The sequence below is a fragment of the Prionailurus bengalensis genome, chromosome E4 (genome assembly GCF_016509475.1).
Source record: "Prionailurus bengalensis isolate Pbe53 chromosome E4, Fcat_Pben_1.1_paternal_pri, whole genome shotgun sequence".
Taxonomy (NCBI): domain Eukaryota; kingdom Metazoa; phylum Chordata; class Mammalia; order Carnivora; family Felidae; genus Prionailurus; species Prionailurus bengalensis.
Genome location: NC_057360.1, coordinates 127,005 through 145,742, shown reverse-complemented (window position 1 = coordinate 145,742; position 18,738 = coordinate 127,005). Strand labels below are relative to the sequence as shown.

The 18,738-nt window shown below is 50.0% G+C and overlaps 1 protein-coding gene across 5 annotated transcripts in view; it reads right to left on the bottom strand.

The window, feature by feature from the left end:
* The window catches only part of DISP1 (dispatched RND transporter family member 1), a 183,865-nt gene that overhangs the window by 52,151 nt on the left and 112,976 nt on the right, over window positions 1-18,738 (bottom strand). The window contains exon 1 of one of the 5 annotated variants that reach the window (XM_043567758.1): window positions 9,644-11,123. The exons of the other annotated variants lie outside the window; for them this stretch is intronic. The gene's annotated coding sequence lies outside the window, so the exon portion shown is untranslated. Of the gene's footprint in view, window positions 1-9,643; window positions 11,124-18,738 lie in introns of those variants that run through there. 5 annotated transcript variants of the gene reach the window in all.

The following is an 18,738-nucleotide window of genomic DNA, read 5'->3' as shown; positions in this document are numbered from 1 at the left end:
ATACTCACAGCTGGCAGGGGAGTCATGCCACGCCAACTATCTAACAACAACCCAAATCCTCGGTTTAACAAGAAACTGGGCTTCAGACAGAACGTCACGGCCTGTGACAGCCCTCCCTGTGGCCTGACGCCCCCGCGGACTCTCCGATTCCACCTGTTTCCCCATCTTCTAATCGGATGCTTCTCCCAAGACGGAGAACTTTGTGACCAGAATCACAATGATCATTTTCTCTTATTTTTGCTGCAAATGCTTCATGTGCTCCTTACATAAGAGCTAAAGAGATCTCTGAAGGGCAGCGGGGGCCTCATCGCCCTTGGAACACGTCCCCCACTTTGGTAAAATGCAGTGCATTGCCAAATATCCGACTTACAAATGAAGTTTTGGAACATAACCTGTTCCTTAACTTGGAGACGTCTTCTGATGGTGGAAATAAAGAATAATTTGAACTCTAACTGGCTTGTATTTGAAGTAAGTCATGTGAACGTTCTATGATTCAGTCTCTTTAATCATAAGACAGGAATAATCAAATTGACCTTATAAATAAGTTGTGAATTTCAAGTAAAAAATAATTATGAGCAAAAACAGAAAAGAAATTATTCTAAGAAATGTCTATGAATTAAGTTTGGTAGATGCATTCGTATAGGAATTCAGGTGGCCGGGAAGACAGCAAAGGTTTGATCTGAAGTCAAGCATGACTTTCCACAGAGGGAAAGATCTTTCTTTAACACTGAGACAGATGAGAAAAAAACTTGGCCTGAGCCGAAGACAGAGAGAGCTAACAGGAAAGCTGATGGGACAGAGGAAGAGCCAACATGGTAAGATGACACTATGGTGACAAATGTACACGCGATCGTGAAAGCGGTGAAGCAGAACTTCTGATGAAGTTTAAAGCCAGTTTGGGGTCAAATACAGTGGGCGCCTGTGAACAACCACCCCGCGGTCACGGCCCATTCTCTTCGGGGCCACGGCACGCGGACCCAGCCAAGAGGAAGCCTGAGGCACCGGCGTGGGGTGCAATGGGGCCGCACGGCCAGAAGTTTCAGTGTATTTTCCTGTTGTTCATGAACATAACACGCCAGTTTCAATACATTCAAAGCCACCAGTCCCAAGCCCTCGGTTCACTTGTCTACCAGCATCGTTGTCTTGCGTGCGCTGGCGCTTGGGGGGCCACGCGGCCTTTGGCTCCTGACGAAGCAGGCACCCTGCACACCCGCCCCAATCACCGCAGGGACCACGTGGCCACTAACCAGGCGGGGCTGCCGCAGCTTTCCCCGAACTGTCACACACACCATCCCACTTGACTCGACGCTCAGAACGGCGTGGCAGGCGTCACCCCTCCGTTTTGCTCCAGCCACAACGGCACACACAGAGTCTGGGGGTTCGGCTAGGAAGCCCGACGTCAGGGGTTTGAGGGCTCTCTGTAAACGACACCCCACCAGCTCCCACAATGTGCTCTAGGACAACCCTTTGCTTCGTCAGGTTCAGGAGAGCAAACGTCCCAGCAAGTGGCGAGACGCGAACGCGAGCACGATCCCATGCTGTCCGCGGCCGGCTGTTTGGGAAGGGCGGTGCTCCCCAGAGCAGCCTCACTAAGTGAAACACAAAACTCTACCCCAGTGCTTCCCACACAGAAGGATCACGGGCGGGACGTTGCCGACATGCGGATTCTTGAACGCGCCCACCTGGAGTGAGGCCGCAGGTCTCCAACCCGTGCCCACACGCCGGCCGCTGGGACACCGTGCGTGCGGCAAACCAGGCGCGGAGGCTGCCGGAGAGCCAGGCCGCGGCTGGGGCGGCATACGCACAATTAAAGCAGCACGGAGCCAGCGAGCGGGGGAAAGACAGCAGAGACAGAGAAAGGAGGGCCTGCCGTTCCGACTAAGGCGGAGGAAAGCAACACAGTTAACACGAGAGGCTCGAGTTGGTGACCAAGTATGGCCTGTGTCACAACCCGTAAACCGTTAGTTAGGTGCACAGAAATAGCCAATCAGCTTTTAACCGTTCTGGTGCGACTCCTGAATGTGGATTGAAGTCCTGGGCCCAGTTCAGCGCGGGAGACGATCTTCTCCCCTCACGTGCTGGCGGGTTAGTAGATGGGCGACAGACACGCCGGGGGCCCCTCTGCACGCCAGGCCTTAGGCATCCAGTCTGGGGAGCACTTGTATCCATTACTCATCAAATTGGCGTTCACACGAAGCGGTTCCTCTCACGCTGCTCGATGCTTCCCCCAAATGATGGCCTCGTCCCTGAGCAGGGGCAGCAAGTCGACCCCTTAGCCCTTAGAGCCGCGGCCAGGGAGCAAACAGTCACTGACGAGGAACGTCTGTAGCGGGTCCGTTTGGAGGGTGTCGGCCAGGTTTGGCTCCAGGGATATGTCCCCCCAAAGGGCTATTATTAAAGCTGGTTTCCTCATCTCACTGTGTCAGGCACTTTCCTCGCGATGCCTGAGCAGGTATCACAGAGAAAACTGAGGGCCAAGTACTGAAGTACTAACTCACGTAAATCACACGACTGGGATCCGGCCTCAGACCAGGCTGCCTCTGAAAGTGAGGCTCTCCTCCTACCTCAAGATGCCTCCGGGCCAGCGCCACGTCCAACGGGCTGCTCTGGGACCGCCAGAGGCTGCTGGTACAAAATTCAGTGTGAAGGTCTGCGTGAAAACCAGCCTCTGAATTCACTGTTTCCCAAGACAGTTTTGAAAGGTACGGTTCAGCATCCAAGAGCGTCAGAGGCCCCTTCCGCTGAATTCAGAAGTGCCTTCCACTCGTGCATCATGTTATGCAAACCTGAAAAGCCAGCCAGGGGCCAATCTTGGTTGACATGGAGGGTTTGGACGATGAAAACGTAATTGTGACCTGACAGCAAAATCTGTATCTTTAATCAAAGAACCAGTGTTAAGGAACTGAAAAGAATGGTCTTACACAAGGGAATACGATCTTCTCTTCTTCTGAGACAAATTAAACTGTCTTATTTTTGTTTGAGTTCGTGAACTTTCTACCGATAAACTCTCCTTCAATAAGACGGCTTAGCAGTGTCTGTACTTACTCCCCTGTGGGGACTTCACGAGTTACAAAGAATTCTCGGTATTGCTATCATTCCCCTTCCTCATAAACGGCAATACGTTAGCAGTCATGTCCCGGACAATCCGGGGCAAACATCTGGCCACCTGTCCGCGTGCCCCGCCCTCCACACACCATGAGGAAGCCAACGGACTGAGTCCCGGCAAATCTGGGAGTCGCAGATCACTATTCTTTTACCACGAAAGCTCAACTGTTGGTCTATTAAATGTATATTATCAAGAAGGTGGTTTTGACTTATGTTAACAAACACCACCTCTGAAAATGAAATCTTCTTTATATGACCTCTTTCAATACACACAATCGACACTGATAAAGACACCAACGAACCGTAAATGTTAAGCGTTCCAGTTTTACAGAAGCTGTTCACGGTATTTACAAACAGCTTAACGATACGGGGGAAAAAAAAACGGCCTCATAATTTTCCCTCCCAGATTTACAACAAAGAGTATAAAAGTTAAATAACTCAAGGAAGATCTTACAGTGCCCCAGCAAATCAGAAAACCCCGAATGTGGAAAGCAGTCCTGTTGTCAGATGCGAGCCCCGCACAGGTGGGCAGGTGACAGGCTTTCTAATCTCACTGTGCTCCTTTGTTCTGTGTGGAGTGTGCCTTTGGTAGCAGACCTACCTGGGAGGAGAGGCGTAAAGTGAAGCTTCTCTTTATAGTCTGGGATACGTGAGAGCTAAGAACACCTTATCACCATGAACACTTACGTTCCTAAATCTGTATGCCAAGAACACTACTGCTGTGCTGAAGTTATTAGGACACTCTTCAGACATCTGTCTTCCACATTCATCCACAAAAAATTATCAGCCCGCACAACACCCACGACGTCTCCCCACACTCCCCATACAGCGCCGGCCCCACAAGCACTTACGGCCTGAAGAAAGAAAGGCTTCTTGTATCTTTTTTTTTTTTTTTTTTTAATTTTTTTTTTCAACGTTTATTTATTTTTGGGACAGAGAGAGACAGAGCATGAACGGGGGAGGGGCAGAGAGAGAGGGAGACACAGAATCGGAAACAGGCTCCAGGCTCCGAGCCATCAGCCCAGAGCCTGACGCGGGGCTCGAACTCACGGACCGCGAGATCGTGACCTGGCTGAAGTCGGACGCTTAACCGACTGCGCCACCCAAGCGCCCCTTCTTGTATCTTTGAGTTTCAATGTCAGATGAACCCACTGGTGTAACTAAGAACATGGAAAATAAACCCAGGGGGGTTTTCCATAATTATTAGTATCAGTCAATCGTCTTTCAAAAAAATTCCGGAAAGCCTTCCAATAAGCGGCCTTCGTAACCCAGGAGCCAGCCACGACGTTCAGTTCACCTAGACTACGCTACAAATCGTGAAGCGACTGTAATAAATACAACAAATGTTCATGAAGTTACGAGTCTATTCCAATGGTCTCCACCTCTTCTGTACATTAGAACCATTTCAGTAATATAAAACCCTTCAGACCCAGGGCCCTGGCCCCACAGGTTCTCTGATTTAATTCATGTTGTAATGGACTGCGGTCATCAGCGTTTTTTAAAAGCTCCTCATTGGGGCGCCTGGGTGGCGCAGTCGGTTAAGCGTCCGACTTCAGCCAGGTCACGATCTCGCGGTCCGTGAGTTCGAGCCCCCCGTCAGGCTCTGTGCTGTCAGCTCAGAGCCTGGAGCCTGTTTCCGATTCTGTGTCTCCCTCTCTCTCTGACCCTCCCCCGTTCATGCTCTGTCTCTCTCTGTCCCAAAAATAAATAAACGTTGAAAAAAAAAAAAAAAAAGCTCCTCAGATGATCCCAGTGTGTGGCTAGGGCTGAGACCCACAGATTGAGAATTTGTACAACCGATGCCCATCAAGTTATAACAGCGGGCAACCGCCACTAAAGGGATCCATCTTTCAGAAAATACTGCTTAAGTATTTCTTAGGCAAAATGTTGCCGCATCGCAAACAGCATGCAGAACAGGTCCTTCACATGGGACGAGCTTCGGAGCGTTCTGGTGGTCTTTATTTCTCTCTGTAACGATGAAAAGGGTATTTTTGAAGTTATAAGCGTGGGGGCAACAGTGCGGTAGGGAGAGAGCCTCAGTGAGACAGTCACATGGGCAGCGTTCACATGCCTCCATGTGAGAAAGTGGAACTAGGCATCACAGTTACTTCTGGGTCCTGTGACTGAGGTCAGGACCCAGCCAATCTGACTAATGAGTTTATTTAACCCAAAAGAAAAATTATGTCCCCTGACCCCTTGTCAATCTCTGAAATGAAGTCCCAAACCCCTGTATTAAAAGAGCATGTTCCCTGAAGTTCTGTGCCAGAAAGAAAGGAAGGAAGGAAGGAAGGAAGGAAGGAAGGAAGGAAGGAAAAGATTTCTGATTGCATGTTAAGCCCTTCAATGCTCCAATCCGTGGCTCAGACACCCACAGACCCCTGGCCCGCGTCTCCCCTCAAGTCCGGCCCAGTGAGAATTCCACAACGCTCTGGTGACAAGCAGGACCCTCCCCATGAGACAGGGTCATGTTCAGGCCGTAAGATTTCCTCTGAAACCACTGCCTCAGGTAAGATCGCAAAACGGGCAATCTCACACCGGAGCAACCTGTCTGTGCCCCTGGCTCTTCCCAGGCAGAGCAGGAGTCTGTCCCCGAGCCTTCCAGACGTGCCCAGCACATCACAAGGAAGCCCGAAGACACCAGGAGTGTTTTAACACCTCACACATCTCAGAAACTCAAAACTCGGCAGCCGGCCTCCAGGGGAAACACGTCTCTGAGACAAATCAAACCAAGAGAATTGTACTCCCACATCCCGGGAGGCGAAAGAATGTGAGGGGATGTGAAACGTCTTCCGTAACGTCAAAAACCGAGCTCGATCACCATCAAGGACTCGAGCTTGTTTGGTTTTGAAGGTGGCGTATGTTTTTTTCACGAAGCTCTTACCCTGACCCGCGCCTTCCCCACAAATCCCCACACACCCAAGGGTCTGAGAGCGGGCTCCAGCCCCGCTGTTTTGTGAAGTTTGAGAAGCAGCAGATCTAACTTCCCAAGCCGCTCCCCAAATGGCTCTGCCTCATTGTCCAGCAAACAGCGTCTCCAGGGTACCCGTCAGTCTACGCAGCAACCCCTCCGCGTATCTGCACAAACACAACTGAAGACACCCTTTCGCTTAAAGGGCCCTGAGATCTACCTCGAGCTTAGGAAAACATCAACTTCACAAGCACTTTCTTCTTCCTCACACTGGACCCGCAGGTTCAGTCTTGGTGAGAGCCTGGGTGCGAGTCTCATAAACCCTTTCTGTCTCTGCTCCCACCGTCACTGCGGATGCTCGCGACCCCTACCTGCCCACCCACATGTAGCAGACGACCCGAAACCACACTGACCGGCGGTGCGGGACCCTTGTCTGCCCGCAGAGGTCATCAAATTGTGTCTTCCAGTTGAACAGGCGAACGTCGTCCTTATTTAGCAAGCGGGTATTAAGCGCCTCCTGTGTTCACCGTGACCGTTTTTCGCGGAGTCTGCAGAGGTGCACCTGGACTGAGCCTGCTTGCTGGAGATTAGAACAACAGAGGACAGAAGTGAGGCGCGCCTCTTCCCAGTCCTGCATCTCTGAGTCCTGCTTCAGATGCTTTGTTCTGTGTTTTCCCCAAGACGGCCGGCCGGCCAGGCAGCTCGTCCGTCCCGCCCTCGACGCCCACGTTTATTCCCCAGCTGGGGTGTGATCGGGCCTTTCCATCTTGAACAACAGGCGGCATTCACAGAGCCTGTGTGCCAAGGCCGCAGGCCGCACTCGGGATGACGGGCGAGCTGCCCCTTCCCACCCCCACCCCTGGGCCGGCCAACACGCTCACACACAGGACGGGTGTGCAAGGCCCTGGCACGCGGCTGCACGCGGTCGCCCACAGGGGTTGGTCGGCTCAGCATCAAGTCTGGACGTGGGATCAGGCTAAAACACTCGGAGCATCAGTGCTGTGACACACAGCCTCTTCCGGAAGAGGCGAAGGTAACAAGTGTTCCCTAAGCTGCGCTGTGTGTCAGTCACGTCAGACACAAGCATTTTTCACCATCGGTGCAAACTTCATGCTCACGATCCTGTAATTCACATCTAAGATGTCAGCTACCCGAGCCACAGAAAATACACAAAAATACCCTGCCTATGTTTGTACGCTAAAACAAAAGTTACAGATAAAGTGTAATCTAATAAAATACTCCAATATTCAAGAGTAGCAACAAAAGCATTTAGTCTGTTAGAGACGCAAAGTTCAAAAATAAATGACACGATGATAAGACTCTTTGCTGTAACACTTTAAGAAGCAGAAATGTGTCAGCAGACAGAAAGCCACGGACAGTAGTCAATGCACCAGCCACAACTGGAGATGATTTACATAGTCAGTGACTTCTGAGGCTTCAAAGAGAACTACAGCTCTCTTAATTATAAATACTATGAGCTACGGGGAGCCTGGGTGGCTCAGTCGGTTAAGTGTCGGACTTGGGTTCTGGTCATGATCTCGCGGTTTGTGAATTCGAGCCCCGCGTCAGGCTCTGTGCTGACGGCTCGGAACCTGGAGCTGCTTCAGATTCTGTGTCTCCCTCGCTTTCTGCCCCTCCCCTGCTCATGCTCTCTCTCTCTCTCTGTCTCTCTCTACTTCAAAAATAAACAGAAGAAGAAAGAAAGAAAGAAAGAAAGAAAGAAAGAAAGAAAAGAAAGAAAGAAAGGTGTTTGTTTGGTAAGGTCTGTGAGTTCGAGCCCCGCGTTGGGCTCTGTGCTGACAGCTCGGAGCCTGGAACCTGCTTCGGATTCTGTGTCTCCCTCACTTTCTGCCCCTCCCCTGCTCATGCTCTCTGTCTCTGAAAAATAAATGGAAGAAGAAGAAGAAGAAGAAGAAGAAGAAGAAGAAGAAGAAGAAGAAAAAGAAAGAAAGAAAGAAAGAAAGAAAGAAAGAAAGAAAGAAAGAAAGAAAGACAAAAAAATAAAGGTGTTTGGTAAGGTCTGTGAGTTCGAGCCCGACATTGGGCTCTGTGCTGACAGCTCAGAGCCTGGAGCGTGCTTGGGATTCTGTGTCTCCCTCTCTCTCTGCCCCTCCCCTGCTCACACTCCCTCTCAAAAATAAATAAAAGAAGGAGGAGGAGGAGGAGGAGGAGGAGGAGGAGGAGGAGGAGGAGGAGAAGAAAGAAAGAAAGGTGTTTGTTTGGTAAGGTCTGTGGGTTCGAGCCCCGCGTCGGGCTCTGTGCTGACAGCTCGGAGCCCGGAGCCTGCTTCGGATTCTGTGTCTCCTTCTCTCTCTGCCCCTCCCCTGCTCATGCTCTGTCTCTGTCTCAAAAATAAATAAATGTTAAAAAAAAATTAAATACTATGACCTAAAAGACCCCTCTTGTGGGTAAAAAGGACGTATTTCAACAAGAATACCTGTGAGAGGAAACGTTACCAAACTATAAAAAGAGACCCCACTTTCTTGCATGATCACTGAGGGGCTCGTTTACAGTCGATGATTTACATGAAATACCCCAGTTTTCACAAAACTTTTCTGTGCCTAGTTTCTTCAAAATTTACCCTTTCCCACCAGACATACAGCAATGTCACAGTCTAAAATAGTCTGAATATTCCTGCCAGTGGCATACAAACTCTCCACCCTCATTTTAAGCAAAGGGGAAGGCCGCTGTTGATTCAGGGCACAAACCTGCCGGGGGCAAGACACCAGCCAGAGATCTAATGCCGTGTGACGCACGCAGTCCTCGAACCTGCTGAGTCACTAAGATCTAAGCACCCAACACTGAAAAGAAAGGGTAAGTATGTACTGTGATGGAAGCACTCAACACCAGGACGGTGTTCATGGCCGCAGCATATAAATGTGCCAAACTAACACACAGTGTTGTAGGTCAACTACATTCAACAGAAAAGGAAAAAAGGTAAATTTGGCCAACACATGACGATTCCCACTTTGACCAGTAAGTCCAGTTACAACGTAGTGGCCACTGCCCCAATTAAAATGCATACAATGCAAAAAAAAAAAAAAAATGTAATCGACTCAAAACAACTTGAAGGTGTAGCCAGCCTGTGTATTTCAGATGAACACTGCTAAGAATTAATCTTGCTGTGGAAGCTTCGAGCCCAAGTAGGTATGTTCACCAAACTTCTATTTTTATAGGTTGGAAGATGCTAAAACATTACCGTCTTTTTACACTACTCAATTCACAAAAGTGATTAAGGTAATTCCCAGGGTTCTATTTTCATACCAGCTAATAATGAGAGAAGCACGTATTTTCAAAATTCTCTCCTTTAGACGGAGCCTACGAAGACTCCCAAAGTATGAAAGCACACAAACTACTTTAAGTCCGAGCCCCCCCCCCCACTTACTAAGGAAAGCACATTTTAATAAACCCAAGAAACGGCTAACCTTACCTTACAGCGCTAGACTCCAGTTCAAATAAACCTCGCAAGATTTTAATGCATTAACGTGCCATTCAGGGTTTACACTCAAAAACAAACCTATGAGCCGAAGTTTTAATCCAATCCTAGAAGCACAGACCAAAAGTTCAGTTTTTAAATAAACTCTCAAAACAACAAATTCACAGGAACGGAAGCAGGAGCAAATGCATTACCTTCACGGAAAGAAGAAACGTTCCCGGCCGAGCGTGGTCGCGGGCGGGTGAGCGCAGCAGCCGGCTCTGAACCCGGCTCTGAACCCGGCTCTGGGCTCCGGACCCGGGGCGGCGCTGTGTCAGGGGTGCACTTGCAGCCCTGGCTTCCTACAGGGCCAGGGCGGGAGAGTTTTCTCGTCCTCGGCCCCTAGGGGCAGGGTCCCAGCACTGCTGACGGCTGGAGCACGGGGTCAGCGAGCCAGGATGTGAGGTGACGTGTGATTTCTAGCCTTTTCCTGCTTCTACCGGGAAACTGTTAACAAGGGCTGTTTTTGGTTGTAACTTCCTTTGATCTTTCCGACTGAACGTTACTTAGTGGATTAAAGCCATGCTAGCTGATACTATTTGCTTGCTGAGGCTGACTTCAGCTGCTACAGATGCAGTTTTCTGACTCCGAGGGCCGGCTACTTCATCTAAACTAACACAAATAAACACCAACAGTGTTTATTTCCAAGTTCTGGGATTCTTGCGTTCTTTCACAAATAGTTCTTGAGACCCAGCTTTTAGGGCGGAAAGTCCGTGGTTTTTAAAAGAGGCAGAATCTTCTTTAATAAACAGAGGAAAGTCACGTTTCAAGCAGTTGTGTGTTTCCCTTCAATTTTCCTAAACAAAACAGCAGTTTGTTAAATGAATCGGACACTACTTTTTATAAATTTGTGGCCCTGACGATGCCATTATTTTAAATTCCACAACCACAATGTAAAAACCTTTTAAATATCTGGTATCTGCGAACAAATACTTTACATCCACTGGCAAACAAGTGATAACCCTACTGAAACGTGAACTCCAACTCTTCTTCAGACTTCTCCAATTAAAAATGTGTAAACGACGCTCTCAACAGGCTGTACTGATTAATTATATAAATACGGCACTTTCAAAATTAAAGAAATTAACACCAAAAGCACAAGTAATCAAAGAAAAAAACAGATAAAATTGGACTTCATTAAAATGATGAAACTTTAATGCCTCAAAGAACATTATCAAGAAAATGAAGACAACCCACAGAGGAGGGGAAAATACGTGCAAGTCACGTATCTGAGAGGCTAGTAACCACAATGTAGAAAAGCTTAGTAACAACAATAAAAAGGCAAATAATATAATCTAAAAGTAGTCACAATTTTGGGATAGGCATTTTCCAAAGAAAACGTATGAGTGGTTAACATGCACGTGGGAAGTTGCTCCACATCACTAATAAGTATGGAAGTGTGAAATAAAAGCATGACACACCATTTCGCATCCATTAAGACGGCTTAATGGGAAAGAAGGGAGGAGGGAAGGGAGGGAGGAAGGGGGGAGAAGGGGGAAGGTGGGGAGGAAGGAACGGAGGGGGAAGGAAGGGAGGGAGAAGGAGGAAGGGAAGAAGGGGGAGGCGGGGGGAAGGGAGGAGGGAGGGAGGAGGCGGGAAGGGGGAAGGGAGGGAGGATGGAGGGGGGAAGGAAGGGAGGGGACAGGAGAAAGGGAGAAGGGGGAAGGCAGGGAGGAAGGCAGGGGGAGGGAGGAAGGGGGGAGGGAGGGAAGAAGGGGGGAGGGAGGAAGGAAGGAAAGGGTCCCGCCATGGGCACACAAACTAAGCAGAGTCACCACTGACAGCAGCAGCGTGCCAAGCACAGCGGGTCGTCCGTGTCCCTGGTCCCACATTTGCAAATTCGCCTCCTCTCTCAAGCTGACTTGTAACCGCATACGGTCCTGGCGGTGCTGTCATGGTACTTCCGATGACGCACAGAGTCCCGCAACATGTGTGTCCCCAGGTGAACCAAACAGGGGACGCCCGCCTTGCGTACTGTCACCAGCGTCCTTTTCTCTACTTCGCGCCACGCTGTTCACGTTTCTGGGCTTTTTGTTAGCAATGTCACCATTTAAAATTTTTTTTAAGTTTATTTATTTTGAGAGATAGAGCAGAGAAGGGGCAGGAAGAGGGAGAGAAAGAATCCCAGGCAGGCTCTGTGCTCAGCGTGGAGCCCAATGCGGGGCTTGAACTCACGGAGCGTCGGACGCTTAGCCGACGGAACCCCCGGGGGCCCCAGCAGTGCCACCGTCTAAAGCGGCCCCGGAGAGCAGCGCGCTGTGCTTTTCGGAGAAACGCAGACACAGGGCCGCTGCGTGTGAGCCCGACGTCAGTGAGTCAACGGTGTGGGTTAGATGAGGGGTCTTTCAACAGAAACACGCCCCACACGGCTCATGGACCGACTGGTTGCCCAAAACAGGGCCAAGGCTCAGAGGCGCCTGACCCCGCACTTCCCTGACTTGGTGTTTGTGTGGCCCTATGGAGCACAGGCACCTTTACAAGCAAGGGAACGAAACCCGCTTGGGGTCGTCCGCAGCAGCGTCATTCACAACAGCGAGGGACAGACAGCTCAGGGGCCCGTCGAGTGGCGCACGGACGGGACGCACGCACACGAGGGAGCGTCGCTCGGCCGTAAAAAGACTCAGCGCTAAGTGACGGCCCGACACGAAAGGTCACGCGCCACGTGGCTCCATGTCTGTGAAACGTCCCGGGCTCTCGATCTACAGGGACAGAAAGTGCGCGAGTGGCCGGGGCGACGACCACCGGGCAGAGTTTCTTCTTGGTGGTAAACACGTCCTGGGGTTCAAGAGAGGTGATGGTGCATGGCCTTTCCCGTACTCCACAAACCGCTGACCCGTACACTTGAAATGGTGAATTTTATGGAATGTGGATTTTATCTCGATAAAAGGAGTTTCAGGGGAAGTAGGAAGTCGTGGCCATGAGACCAGCGGTCCTCAAAGTCGCCTGTGTCAGAGCCAGGAAGGCTGGCGAGAGGGCGGCCGCTGCTTCCCCACCGTGGGTCTGGTCTGGGCTGGGGGCTGGAGCCTGAGAACCTACCCCAAGGGGTGTCCACGCTGCTGGTCTGAGACCCACGTGCTGAGCCACCATAGCACAGACACTGGACGACTGTCACTGCGTTGTACCTGTGAAACTCATACTGTATGTCAACAACACTTCAAAAATAAAATCATTGTAAACGTGGGAAAAAAATAAGACAGTGTATGAGCTCCTCAAGGTAGGAAGGTAACTTCTATGCTCATCTCTTCTAAATTTACACAGAAAACAACCCATCTTGGGGAGAAACAGGGAGAGAAGCATTAACTCAAGAAAACGAAAACATGTTAAAACACTCATCTCGAAATCACAGGCCGGTGGGCTTCATGTCATAGGCAGGCCGAACACTGTAGTACCGAAAAATCTCCAAAAAAGAAATATAAAATTAAAAAGAAAATAAAGGTATTTTAAATTCCTGGATCATCTGAACAGGACTTCGATTTAGTTTATTAAAGCGGCCAATCCCACCTCATTGAGGTCGCGGCTGCAAGAAACGCAAACAAAGGTTCTAGAGTCGTTGATCCCATAAATTACCCCGAGAAACCCATCCCTGTCCCTCCTTGGCGGGACGTCTGTGCCCTCCTTGGCGGGACGTCTGCCCCCTCCTTGGCGGGACGTCTGCCCCCTCCTTGGCGGGACGTCTGCGCCCTCCTTGGCGGGACATCTGCCCCCTCCTTGGCGGGACGTCTGCGCCCTCCTTGCCGGGCCACCCTTCTTGCTCCTTCTCAGGCTTACCCACCATCTAAAGAAACCGTTCCCTCAGAAATGGAAGCTGATGGTCCTACGTCAGTCAATATTCACTTTCTTCACCTCCTAAAGTCCCTGCAAGACTCTTCTCTTCGCTCTGTCTCCACTACTCTAATGTCCTCTGCCTTCTGGGGCCCCCGAGTCCATTTTCTCGGGGCACCCTCGTAATTCTCTTATTCTAAAATTTGGCAACACCCACGGCTCCCGTCAGCCCTGTGTTCTGCCAGCAGCTCAGACTCAAGAAACTCAATACACTGGTCCCCCCTCGTCGGCGGGGGGCGCAGTTGAGACCCCCAGTGGCGTGGGAATCAGTCAGCAGACAGGAGGAACCCCAGTACTGTTCTTGCCGCACAGACGTGCCCCCGATGAGGCTCCCTTACGAAGGGGCACGAGGTGGGGGTGAACAGCAGGAACCAGGATGAGGCGGAGCGGAGGCCACAACCCCCAGTAATAAGCCCTCACACAGCCCCCTCTCCAAACGCCTCGCCGTCCCGCCTCCCTCCTCCCTGTGCGGATGGGTGAGGGCGCCAGGTGCCTGGGGCCAGGGGCCAGGCCGTCAGTAGGAGCGTCGCCTGCGACTGAGCGCGGGTAACTGAAACCGCAGAGAGCGAGGCGCAGGGGCGGGGCCTGCTGTATAATCATGTCTCAACCCCAAGCGACGTCTCATTTCCCGTGTGCTTACCCTCTCAGTCACGTGAGCCCCAAAGTGCCCCGCATCTCCCCGTTAGCCCGCCACGCCGTCCACCCTCGGTCACCTGTCCTGGGGCCGCAGCCGCACCTTCCTCTCCGGCTGTGCCGTCTCAGCTCCATCACCTCGTCCGCGGCCCCGCACCCGCCCTTGCGTCTCAGTGACCACCCTTCCTTCCCCGCAGCAGCCTCTGCCCAGCTTTCCGATGGCCTCGTCCCGTCTATTCTCGACATCACATCACATGACTCCGCCTCCACGAAGCCTTCCCGGATTACCCAGGCCAGAAGCCCCGGCCTCCTCCGCCAAGTCTCTCACAGCACTTGGCTCGTGTTAGTTTCTTATCTCAGTCGTTTTTACACCTCTTTTACCCCCTTAACCTACACTTGACCCCACAGACTCTAATATTATCATTTTTATGCCCCTCAGGAAGGTCCTGACAAATATCTGTTGGAAAAAAACTGGTGTTTTACAATTTGTCACTGTCGCATCATTACTTCGTTACATCGCATTTGTTAAGCTGAATAAATGTGGTTTCAGTAAACACATCCTACTTTGTTGCTGATTTCCACGGGCCCCAAGGCCCACTTCCTCTGTGGTCGTGGGAAAGAAACCACGGCCAACACCCAGCACATTTTAAGTAGAACTGTGTGTGTGGACCTACTGTCCGCTTGTCAATTCTGGGTAGTAAACTCCTGAATAACGGGAAGTATCAGGACTGGCTTTTCACACTTTTATCCAAACCAGCAGAGGTCACTCCAGTAACGATACGCACGCAAGCTTATCTTCGGAGGTTCTTTAAAAGTTTATTTTTGTTTGGCTTCTGAGGGTAGGCTTTTCCTTGGCATTGGCACAAATATTCTTTTTAAAAAATTTTTTTTTCAACGTTTATTTATTTTTGGGACAGAGAGAGACAGAGCATGAACGGGGGAGGGGCAGAGAGAGAGGGAGACACAGAATCGGAAACAGGCTCCAGGCTCCGAGCCATCAGCCCAGAGCCTGACGTGGGGCTCGAACTCACGGACCGTGAGATCGTGACCTGGCTGAAGTCGGACGCCTAACCGACTGCGCCACCCAGGCGCCCCAGCACAAATATTCTTAAACAATGAACATAAATAAAAGTTTTCTCTCACGGTGAGCCATTAAATTTAATAGACAACAGACCTTCTGCCTAACTGCCACCTTATGCTAGCATAGTAATAGAGTCCTGGAAAGGAGTGGATCTGGGAAATCTTAGATTTTATTCATTACATCCTTTGCTTGATTTGATGAAAAACTACTAAACTATATCCACTTTACCAATAATCCAGAAAGCAATTTGGTCATCAGGAATAAAATTTACCTATTAATCTAAACACTTCTAAAAATTTTACTGAAGATCAGAAGCTGTATTTTTAAGTTCGTTTATTCATTTTGAGAGATGGGGGGAGGGGGCGCAGAAAGAGGGAGAGAGAGAATACTAAGCAGGCTCCACACAGAGCCCAACACGGGACTCGAACTCACAAACCGTGAGATCATGACCTGGGCGGAAATCAGGAGTCAGATGCTTAACTGATGAGCCACCCAGGCGCCCCAGAAGCTATTTTAAAGCAAAACACACAGAGATTAGCAACTTGCAGAGAAAAGGTAGCCTCCTATTTTCCTGTGGACAAAAAAAAAAAAAAAAAGAAAAGAAAGAAAAGAAAAGAAAATAAAATCTGACAACGCAATACTCAATATAGACAAAAATTTGAGCCTTCCTTAACCTAACCAAAAGTTACAGCGCCTTCTTCAATGTAAAACCCAAGTCCAGGAGGTTAGTCTGTTACGGGCTTCGGGTGGGAACCCTGGCAAACATTCTGTCTGGTCGCGAGCCGCAGGAGAGCCCTCGACCGCTCAGAGCAGGGAGAATGCGTTATGTCAGAGCAGGACAGGAGGCCCAGATGCGCTAGTTTCTATCTAAAGAAGCTGGAACATTTCAGCCGTGACAAAATAACTAGGCTGTAGATCATGTAAGAATACAGTCTTGTCCCATGTGATGATTTACAGGAAAGCATAGTGCGGCCCTGGGCTCTGGAGAGCAAATGTTTCTGATTTGCAACACAGGATTTCACAGTAAGAGATTTTATTTTACAGGAGATGCTCCCATTACGAGATGGGCTCCTAGAACGAAGACCCCCACTCTGAACCTCATCAGAGTAAGACTGGGGCACCGGTACCAAACCTTAAACGCATCTAAACGGATGCGCCGTGCATACGCTAAGAGCGGAGTTATGACTGATAAAATGAAATCTTCTCGAAGTCAGACCTCTGATATTTATGGAGAAAGTTACACGTACTTTCCTTATGTCATGAAATAAAATACACGCAAGTTAATTTTCCAAAAGTCAGACTTTGTGGGAAAATAACACGTGTCACCTGCATACAAACACCTGTCACCACTGCTCCAGGCTTCGATGAAGTGACGTGACGACACATCGCTGTCTCTGATGTAAAATGAAGTTCCACAGAAGACAGTAAGCAAACATTCTAGTCCTATTTATTTACATTTTGTAATATGTGCTAATGTTATTTTTGGCAAGAAAAGACTCTTACGCTACCCAAGCCCCAAGAAGGAAGACATCGTTAGCGTTTGGTATGTCACGAATGTAGTGGGAGTAGTTTTGTATGTGGAAAACACGCTCATTAGTTATTTAGAAGTTCAAAGAGTCCCAGATCGTGAAACTCCTCAGAACGTAGTAACTGTGAAACAGAGATGTGAGATGGCCCTAGATTTGAGAAACGAGGGGATAACAAGTGAAAAAGCAAGGATATTTATTCATGTCAGAATGCAAGATATGCGATACACCAGAATATTTTACTCAGGCTTCTCTTAAAATGCTGTGTTGTCAGACTCCAAACAGAGGTCTGGCTGGAAGAACGCATCTGTAACTGGGATACATCAGAAACCAGGGCCAGCGGAAGGCAGAGGGTATCTTAACACAGCAAATACCGCATGTCCCTAAGCTCGGCAATCGCCAGCCACCCCGAAAACACTGAAACGTAACCCGTCGCGGCTGGGGGGCTCCACCACGAGGGTCCCGAAGAACAAGCCATCCTTCGTTGCAAACCTCACAGGTGGAGCGGAAGCAGGCTCTACTGGCCATTACTGTCCCTGAAGGGGGACCCTTCTGAGCTGTCACCCAGAACGGACCTCCTGCGTATGGGCTGTAAGAGCGCGGCCCTGGGGCTGAGGAGGTGCGGGCGCCACAAGGCGGGTGTCTCGATGCCCACCCCAAGCCGCCACGTGCATGCCGTGACGGAGGCATCCACGCGAGACTCGGAGTGCGGTGACTGGGAGACAGAGGAACCTCCCAGCGGCCTTAACCTGAAGCATCTTTACAGAAGCGAAACCCACCACCCTCTAAAGCGGTCCCAGGCTCTCAGGCCACAAAACTTTTGACAAAAATGTGGTGGGGAAAATACTTAAAGCGGATATAAGCATTTCTATTCCTTGACAACAGAAGTCACGAGCTAATGGTACAAGGAAAATTACCAGGACAAACATGTGACAAGCCTGGGTTCAAACACTGCATCTGCAAAGAAACACCAGAGACAGGCAGTCGGTCACTTTGATTGCAAAGCAGCCACAACGAAATAAGGGACACGCTTTATTTACTGTACCAGAGTTGTGACTTATGTTAACAACCGGCTACCACAACAGGATCTCGGCCTTAAAAGGAAACAGAAAAGAAGTACCCTCACGATGTCATTAGTAATACCCAGTATTCAGATTTGCAAACAGCTGTCAGAGGAGAATGAAAAGAAAAAGAAAAAATTCGGGAACTGGGGAAATGAAACCAGGGGTGATTTCCTTCGCTCCTGAGTTAGGCGTCTGCCTTGTTCGGTCCCTGGACAGTCCTCACCTCCCTGGATAGCTTGTCACGACCAGGAATTCCTCAGTACCCCACCCCCCCATATCCCCAAGCCGCATTCCCATACACAGCAGTCACACAGCCCCTCCCCGTCGCCACCCCTGTGGGATACGAGGCCGAGCAGGGGCTCTGTCCTTCCTGGGCCGGTGGAATGTCTGAGTAACACCATCCACACCCTGCCGGCCTGGCAAGGAGTCCAACCCAGCACCAAGGATCAAGCTCAGAACCCCCCACAGAAACAAGTGGAAATGTGTCGCAGCTCTCTACAACAACCCCTCATTTTGCATAAAGCTAAAATGTACTTTTCAGTTGGGTCAGAGAGGCCTAACTTTTGAGAGTAACTGCTTTTCCTAATCTCTGGCTATATTTGCAACGATGGCTACCGCTGGCACTGACATCTGGTGACTGGGGCTCCGAGACAGTGGCCAGGACAACGACGCACGGTGGGCTCAGATCCTACGAAGCCAGGAGCACATGGACAACGCTTGGTCTTGAGGTGCGTGCGACTCTTGATCTAGAGGTCATGAGTTCGAGCCCCGTGCTGGGTGTAGAGATTGCTTAAAAGAGAAAAAGAAAAAGATGCTGAGCCTTTGCTATTACGATCTTAAGTTCCTCGCATTTTTGACTTGTCCAAGACTAAATTTCACAAGCTCTCTCAGCATTCTCTCTCGGGGGAGGTGGCACTTACAGAGCTTATTCTCCGTGACAAGCATGTGTCTGTCCTTCTCAAGACAGCAAGGGAGGAAGAAGCAGAGGGGAGAAAACAGAACCAGGAGGTCCTGGCACTCACGCCTTGTCTCTGCAGCAAAGCCCCTCAAGCTGGTCTGACGACACCAGGATCTGAAATAATAATAATGCACAGACTTTACGGGGACACAAGAAAACTTTTCTT